The sequence below is a fragment of the Schistocerca piceifrons genome, chromosome 5, assembly GCF_021461385.2.
Source record: "Schistocerca piceifrons isolate TAMUIC-IGC-003096 chromosome 5, iqSchPice1.1, whole genome shotgun sequence".
Lineage (NCBI taxonomy): Eukaryota > Metazoa > Arthropoda > Insecta > Orthoptera > Acrididae > Schistocerca > Schistocerca piceifrons.
This window is the reverse complement of record NC_060142.1, coordinates 347,471,370-347,480,152: the sequence shown is the minus strand read 5'-3', so window position 1 is coordinate 347,480,152 and position 8,783 is coordinate 347,471,370.

Below are 8,783 nucleotides of genomic sequence, written 5' to 3'. Positions count from 1 at the left end.
GTATAACTACGTATACCTCACCATACATGCGCGTCACAAGGCGCAGAGTGTAATATGGGGGAAGAAGCAACGCCACTGGCTGGTCTAACGATGGCAGATGGCTGGTTTTACTGATCTCGATACGCGATAAATCAGCTTCACTCAAGGATGTTAGAATGCCCTAAATCTCAAGAGTCGATTCATCCTGCTTGCGGATATGGCAGCATTGCGGCAGATGTTGGTGATACTCTCGGTGTGAGGGACGTTTTTATTGGGCGGAATGAGGCCCTGTATACTTTCGACATCGTCCCTGGAAACTATATGACTGAACTTTGGGCTGTAAACATCGCAGGACGCTGAAACGTCGTAAGTACTTTCATTAATTGGTGTGCTCGCGTTATGCAGCGAAGAAAAAAAATAGTTCCACTTTCTGCCACTAGATGAAAATATGGCGCTATAAGCAGTCCCAATGTGGTGTGGGTGCTGAAAAGAGGAGGAACGATCAAACGCTTGATAACGGTGGTCCTGGCACATTTATTAGGATGTGGTCGCAAATACAATGTGTATTCAGTATGGTCTCTCGATTCAGTAACAGGATGCATGAGTAACACACCATCGTTGACAGATGCTCGCATCATATCCTGCGGAATCAGAGCGATATGTCGTCATATACTATCCTTCAGATCAGAAGAGTCCGTATTGACACGCCCTGCTAAGCCCGCAGAACAGGATAGGTAGTTTAAGTTGTGGAAAGGGGCCAAAATAAGCGGCTGTCAGTTACACTCGAACATACAACCTCTTATTTAATCAAACATTAGAAGAGCCAATAAAACCAATTTTTTTTAAAAAAAGAAACAGATTTAGTTTTGGAACTTAATTAGCTTCTGAATGCGCCGTACATCCTCATGCCTTAAGGGCAAGAACACTTTAATTCAAAAAAGTCTGATAGCCAATAACTTAAAGCTCAACCAAAACCAGAAATTTAAAAGGCGAAACCTTATCTTAAAATAGTTCCTTAATTAGGCTGAAGGCCCGAAGAATCTGACTCTTCAAGAGCAAACAACTTAAATTCAAACTTGGTTGAACGCTTACACTTAAGACTCAATAACACTAATTTTTAAAATGCCAAAGGCTTTACGTAAAACAGTACTTAAATTAGGCTGAAGGTCCAAACCATCTAACAGCTTAATGGCAAAACCACTTTAATCTAAAAGCGGCTACTAGCCATACAAGTAGAAACAAAAAGAGCAAACAAGATAAGGCAGTACACCGAAGGGCGCTCAGAAGTTCCGAGGGTCCGCCTGGAATTCAAACACTAACGCTCGCTTAGGTGAGACAGACAGTCGGCCCAACCATTGTCGATCCGACGAAAACCCAACTGACAGACAGTCAACGGACCCACCGATAAGATAACTTCCACTTCATCCGACCAGCACACAACAGGGAGTTCAATGGAACAACGTAAAAGGTATTGGCGACCACAACCAATTATACATTGAGCTGTCAAACTATACACCGTATTGGACAACGACAACACAATGAGGAAAATACACTGCCTGAATTTTCGCCAATAGCCACGGCAGGTAACCGGAACGTTAACGGCCACAGGGCAGAAGATTCCGCTGGTGCACTTCAATTAAAATAACCTAGTACAGTTAAACTCCACAGGAGGGTGGCTAAAATTTGCCATCTTGAAAACACACGTTGTTGCTCGCGGGAATATCCCAACAGCCGACAACGAATTGCAAACAGTCGTGACTTGCTGGTAGATTAAGCAAAACTCAACTTTTATGTCCAGGATCGGTGAGCCACGAACCTTGTAGCAATGGGAACAGCACCACACTCTGTGACACTGCATAGAGGCTGCCAGCAGGCCCGGCCAAACCACGCACCTCGGAGATTTCCTCGCTGCTCCACGCGAACTGCCCGCACAGAGCCCAGCCGGACTCTGTAAGTGCCAGGCTAAAGATAGTCCAAGATGCGAATATCGATACACACTGCTGCAGCCACCCACAGAAAGAGAGGTTAACGGCACAATCGTGATAACTGTGGGAGACTAAACACAGAATAGCAACCAAGGTTTAATCCAATGCATAGCATGAGCCTGTCACGGCTCATACATACATCCCTGATAGACACAGTCTTTCAGATATCCCCACAACAAGAAGTCACACGAATTTAGGTCAGGGTATCTGGATGGCCACACATCTTGAAATGGAGATGATGCGGCCGTTACGGAAGGTTTCTCGAAGCAAATCTCCCACCTGGCAAGCGGCATGTGGTGTCGCCCATCCTGCATGAAAACAGTGGTGTGGCCACAGTTGCGTTCTTGCAAAGCTGAAATCACGTATTGCATAAGAAGGTCCTTACAACGTGCAAATGTCACTGGAAACTTAAAAGGCTTGCAAGGTTTATCTCCACGAAGAAAAGCGGACTGCGAATGAAGGAGCGTTGTAAAACCACATCACGTAGTCACATAAGCTGAGTGCAGTGAATGTTCCTGCAAAAGCATATGGCGGGATAGAGCCCTATATGCGACATTTCTGTGCATTCACGATACTGTGCAGAGTAAAATCTGCCTCGTCCTCCCTAAGAATATTCCCAGGCCACATATCTTCCATTTCCATGCATTCCAAAAGTGAAGGGCAAAGTCGTGACGTTTTAGCCTACCTTGGGGCTCCATTCGAAGCACATTCTGAATCTTGTAAGGACACCGGTGTAAAATGCGCCACAAAATCTTTCGAACTATTGGCCAGGGGAGGCAGAATTTCCGGGTATAGCTACAGCAACTTCATCAACAACTACCCTGGGGATGGGCCGCCTCCCTCTCCCTGCTGCACCGCCTAATTATAATGCAACTAATTTCTGCAGATTTCTTGACCACATTATTTAGCCAGTTTGTTGACATGGGCCTCTTCGGGGGTATTTCCGCCACCGATATTCGCGCTGTGCAATGCTTCATTTTCCCGCAAGACATCACAAAGCTCTTCCTTGCATGTCCCACCACGAGCTATTTCACGTGGAATGGCAATTTCTGCGGACAGCTGGAAGGCGTCGCCATGGGTAGTCCTCTTAGTCCAGTGGTGCCCAACTTCTTCATGGAACATTTCGAAGCACGGGCAGTGGACTTGTCGACTTGTAAACCTAAGGTGTGGTACAGATACATCAATGATTCTTTCGTTGTGTGGAGCCATGATGAAGAAAAGCTCGATGACTTCCTAAGACACTTGAACAGCCTCTATGCCAACATAAAATTTACCATGGAAGTAGAAAAGGACAAGAAACTACCATTTCTAAACGTGCTGGTTACAACGAATGGCGAAAGACCTGGGACACAGCGTGTATCGAAATCCGACACACACGGACCGATACCTGCACGATCTATCAAAGCACCACCCGAGCCAGAAAAGAGGCATGATTAATAAGCTCGTAACTCGAGCAGGAAGAATATGTGAGCCCCAGCACCTCAGACGCGAAATGCAACACCTCGAAAGTGCTCTGAGGAGCAATTTGTACTCCACAAATTATATTAGAAGTGTAACAGAGCCAAACATTCGGCGAAGTGATAAATCAGAAAAAGAAATGTCGGGTACGGCCTTTCTGCCATACATTCCCAGAGTGACGGACAGAATCGGCCGTATATTGCGCAAACATGGCGTAAAGACGATTTTCAAACCGACAAGGAAGATCAAAGAGTGTCTTCGATCGGCAAAGGAGAAAAGGGACCCACTTGCAATGTCGGGAATATACCGAATACCATGCACATGCGGAAAAGTTTATGTCGGAATGACTGGACGATCAATCAACACCAGGATCAAAGAACATAAGCGACATTGCAGGTTGTGGCAGGTGGAGAAATCGGCCGTGGCAGAGCACACACTGAGACCGACCACGTAATAAAATTCGCCGACACGGAAGTTCTGACTGTAGAGAGTCATTATCACACCCGCTTGTTCATAGAAGCTGTAGAAATACAAAAACACGCGAACAGCTTAAGCAAGAAAGAGGAAAGCCTTAAGGTAAACGGATCCTGGCTTCCCGTGCTGCAGCGAACGACCGTCGCAGGTAGCAAGATGAGAACCGCACCAGAAATCACGGCGGAGAAGCCCTCGGGCGTTGGCGCGCCAGGTACACATGAAGGGCTTATTTCAATAGTGGTACAATTCCATTTTTGTTCATTCTGAGATACAGAGTCCTAACGTTAAAAGAGCGCTGAAAAATCTGCAGTTGAGATACCAGAAATATTCAAGTATATGCACTTGAAAATTCCTGATATCTCAGCTGCAGCTTTTTCAGCGCTGTTTTAACTTTAGGACTCTGTATCTCAGAATGAACAAAAATAGTCTTGTACCACTATTGAAATAAGCCCTTCATATAATGTGCAGCCGCGAGCTCGGCTACAGTTCACCACCAGCTATGGAGGGTGAAGCTTTGACAATGCCAGCCACTCGTGCTGGCGAAACCTCAGTAAAATCATCAGATGAACGTCGGCCGAAGAACTCGGGACAGAAGCCAATAGACAGTTTGTCATTACTTCTATTGCTGCCGTTCTGATGAAACAACTTTAACGGTAGTACACGGTCATTCTTCTCAATAGACACTGCGTTTCGTACTGAAAATGACAATCGTCTTAACCCTTTATACCAACAGTCATTTCAGAAGAGAAATCAACACACGTCGCCTAGCGACAAACACCATACTGACGTCAAAACAGGAAACATTTCATATTCTGTCTGTTTACAGCTCCATATTTTCACCTGGTGGCAGAAAGCGAAATTATTATTTTCCTCAGCATACTATATGAGCGCACAGATTAATGGATATACCTACGATATTTCAGCGTCCCGTGATGTATACAGGCTGCGCAACGGCACTCGGAAAACTGTCAGTGAATTTATAACCACCTTGTAGGTATGTCTGGCTGATTGGTTTCTTGGTGTCATAAGTAGGAAGAGTGCACTGGCGGACTTACTACGACTCTGAGTCAACGCCAGCAGTTGTTGCATACGTAGTGGTCCATTGCTGCCGTAAAGTCGTATGCATCATGCTAGGTCGGCCATGTTGGTTAGATCTTGCTCTGCTTTGGGAAGTTAGTAGCTGACCTCTAGCAAAGAGTGTGCATGAGTCAATTTAGGGTAGCACAATGGGGTCATGTCTTGGGAAACTGAGTTTTGCTTGGGGGTGTTATTTCCATAATTACGTCAGTTTGGTGTTCCGAACACAAACGTTTATTGTCACATTCAAACCACCTGGGAGCTCAGCCGCCAACGGCATTTCACTGTTATTGTGCACTCTCTGCCGTTGATTGCCGCCTTTGAATTATGGGCATTGGCAGTAGATCTGTATAATATTACTCTAATGAGGTAAATTTGAGTTTTTCTTGTCTTTGTTTCATCTAATTTCATCTGTGGTGAGAATTCTTCACGGAGTGGTTGCACACTTCTGGGTGGAAAATTTGTTGTTGTCGTGTCTCTGGCTGTGAATTCTCGGTCTACTCAAGTCATTTCGTCCTTGGTGTGGGTTTGTCAACCTGCAGCGTTTGATTATTAAGCATGACAAATATTAGTTTGTGCTGTATATTCGCCATGTGTATCTCTAATTGGATCTTAAGGAATAGGCGCCGTAGAGCAAACTGTTTGTCAGTGGCAAATAGCGTTAGTATGCTGACCACTGTTTAATTTCAAACTAAGGTTGTCCTTTAAGAATCAAGTGACACACTTTAATAATTGTGTTGAAAAAGAGGTGCTACTCCTCACAGTTAAGTAAGGTACATTTAGAACCATTTGTAGCACCGCCTAAGAATGAACAGTAGTGCCTGATAGCTTAGTATTAATGGCCACTGTCGTCTACGTTGCGATACTTAGTAGTAAATTAAAAATCATCTAATCTGCACTATAGAATATGCACTAGTTGTGTCAAAGCGTAGAAAATGGTTGTGGTGGCAGAGTTATATTATCAATAACTTTAATAGTTTGAGTTATTGTGTATGATATAACCAACCTTGTTATTAAGGTACTTACTGGTTTTGATAAGCCGTTTGTGTCGCCTGGTGGGGTATGTTTGAGTGTGTGGCTGTGCTTGCCGATTGATAAATTTTTGAGATTGCAAATTCGTTATCACGACGTTAAAGATGCCGTCTATCAGAAATTTGAATTATGTTACTGAACGCAGTTATTTTTAGGCGAATGTGCGTGTTTTAAAGAATGTTGAAAACTTTTTAATTAATTATGGAAATAGTTACAAATCATGGACATTTTCAAATGGTTCAAATGGCTCTGAGCACTATGGGACTCAACATCTCAGGTCATAAGTCCCCTAGAACTTAGAACTACTTAAACCTAACTAACCTAAGGACGTCACACACACCCATGCCCGAGGCAGGATTCGAACCTGCGACCGTAGCAGTCCCGCGGCTCCGGACTGCAGCGCCAGAACCGCACGGCCACCGCGGCCGGCATGGACATTTTTTTTTGTTATGGTGCCACTGAATGTTTAAAATATTTACACCTGTAAAATGTGCAACGGTGCAGTAAGGAAGGTGTCAGTTAGAAAGGTCCATATTATTAACACAGTTCTCTGTTTCAGAGTAAAAAGTTTGTCGTGTTTGGTTGCATTCCACTCGCATCCAGCCGAAGCCGTCATCCCGAAGAGACGAGCAGACTTATTTACTATTAAGAAACTGAATTAAAAAAATATTGAGCTCAACCGACTGTCAGTCATTAAAATCCAGTCCTCCACCCCCAATGACGTGATACCGGCGCACGTGTGACGATAAATGATGTGTGTGGTACAGAGACTCTCATCGACAGAAACTGCACCAAACTTTAGTTGCAGACGGAAAAGTGCCTTCAGATATTTAATTTTCTTATCACGACACATGGTAGGAATAAGTTTGTCTCTGCCCGCATCTCGTGGTCGTGCGGTAGCGTTCTCACTTCCCACGCCCGGGTTCCCGGGTTCGATTCCCGGCGGGGTCAGGGATTTTCTCTGCCTCGTGATGGCTGGGTGTTGTGTGCTGTCCTTAGGTTAGTTAGGTTTAAGTAGTTCTAAGTTCTAGGGGACTGATGACCAGAGATGTTAAGTCCCATAGTGCTCAGAGCCATTTGAACCATAAGTTTGTCTCTCTACTGCTTCCAAAAGTAATGAACGAAGTGTGTAAAACAGGGCTCTTAGGTATCTGAATTGTTAATTTACGATTCACAGTGAAACACTTTCTTCTATTGACATTTACCATTTTACGAAGATGTGGCTTGCTCCACATTCAACGTGACGTCCTGACGCATCGACAAATTCTTTGGAATGCAGTCACATGTTGATTGCAGCAGAGATTAGATTAAGAAATTTGATAAATAAACTTTAGCGTAAAAAAATGATGCCAATGTGGATCGTTACACTAACTTATCTTCGGGAAATACCTTTAGTCGGATCCGCAATAAAAACATTTACATATGTTGTTTTTACCAAAGAAAATCTGGATGGTTGTTTAAGTGTTGCAACGATCCTACAAATAAATAACACGTTTAATTTTGACATAACTTGTGTATCGAAAAAAAACAGGCAGTTGATTTTTTCATTGTTCTCTCGCACTGCATGCAAACGAATTTTAACTAAGCGGACAAACTTCGCCAGTTTAGATCATCCAGCTCCAAATCGTTAACAGTACCAAGTTAATCCTTCTGTCAATAGCCATTCGCCACGTTTGTAATTTCAGTAAAATCATTCATCGTCATCATTTTCATTTTAGACTGATTATGCCTTTCAGCGTTCAGTCTGGAGCATAGCCCCCCTTATACAGTTCCTCCATGATCCCCTATTCAGTGCTAACATTGGTGCCTCTTCTGATGTTAAACCTATTACTTCAAAATCATTCTTAACCGAATCCAGGTACCTTCTCCTCGGTCTGCCCCGACTCCTCCTACTCTCTACTGCTGAATCCATGAGTCTCTTGGGTAACCTTGCTTCTCTCATGCGTGTAACATGACCCCACCATCAAAGCCTGTTCGCCCTGACTGCTACATCTGTGGAGTTCATTCCCAGTTTTTCTTTGATTTCCTCATTGTGGACACCCTCCTGCCATTGTTCCCATCTACTAGTACCTGCAATCATCCTAGCTACTTTCATATCCGTAACCACAACCTTGTTGATAAGGTAACCTGAATCCACCCAGCTTTCGCTCCCATACAACAAAGTTGGTCGAAAGATTGAACGGTGCACAGATAACTTAGTCTTGGTACTGACTTCCTTCTTGCAGAAGAGAGTAGATCGTAGCTGAGCGCTCACTGCATTAGCTTTGCTACACCTCGCTTCCAGTTCTTTCACTATGTTGCCATCCTGTGAGAATATGCATCCTAAGTACTTGAAACCGTCCACCTGTTCTAACTTTGTTCCTCCTATTTGGCACTCAATCCGTTTATATTTCTTTCCCACTGACATTACTTTCGTTTTGGAGATGCTAATCTTCATACCACAGTCCTTACATTTCTGATCTAGCTCTGAAATATTACTTTGCTAACTTTCAATCGAATCTGCCATCACAACTAAGTCATCCGCATATGCAAGACTGCTTATTTTGTGTTCACATATCTTAATCTCACCCAGCCAGTCTATTGTTTTCAACATATGATCCATAAATAATATGAACAACAGTGGAGACAGGTTGCAGCCTTGTCTTACCCCTGAAACTACTCTGAACCATGAACTCAATTTACTGTCAACTCTAACTGCTGCCTGACTATCCATGTAAAGACCTTTAATTGCTTTCAAAAGTTTGCCTCCTATTCCATAATCTTGTAGAACAGACAATA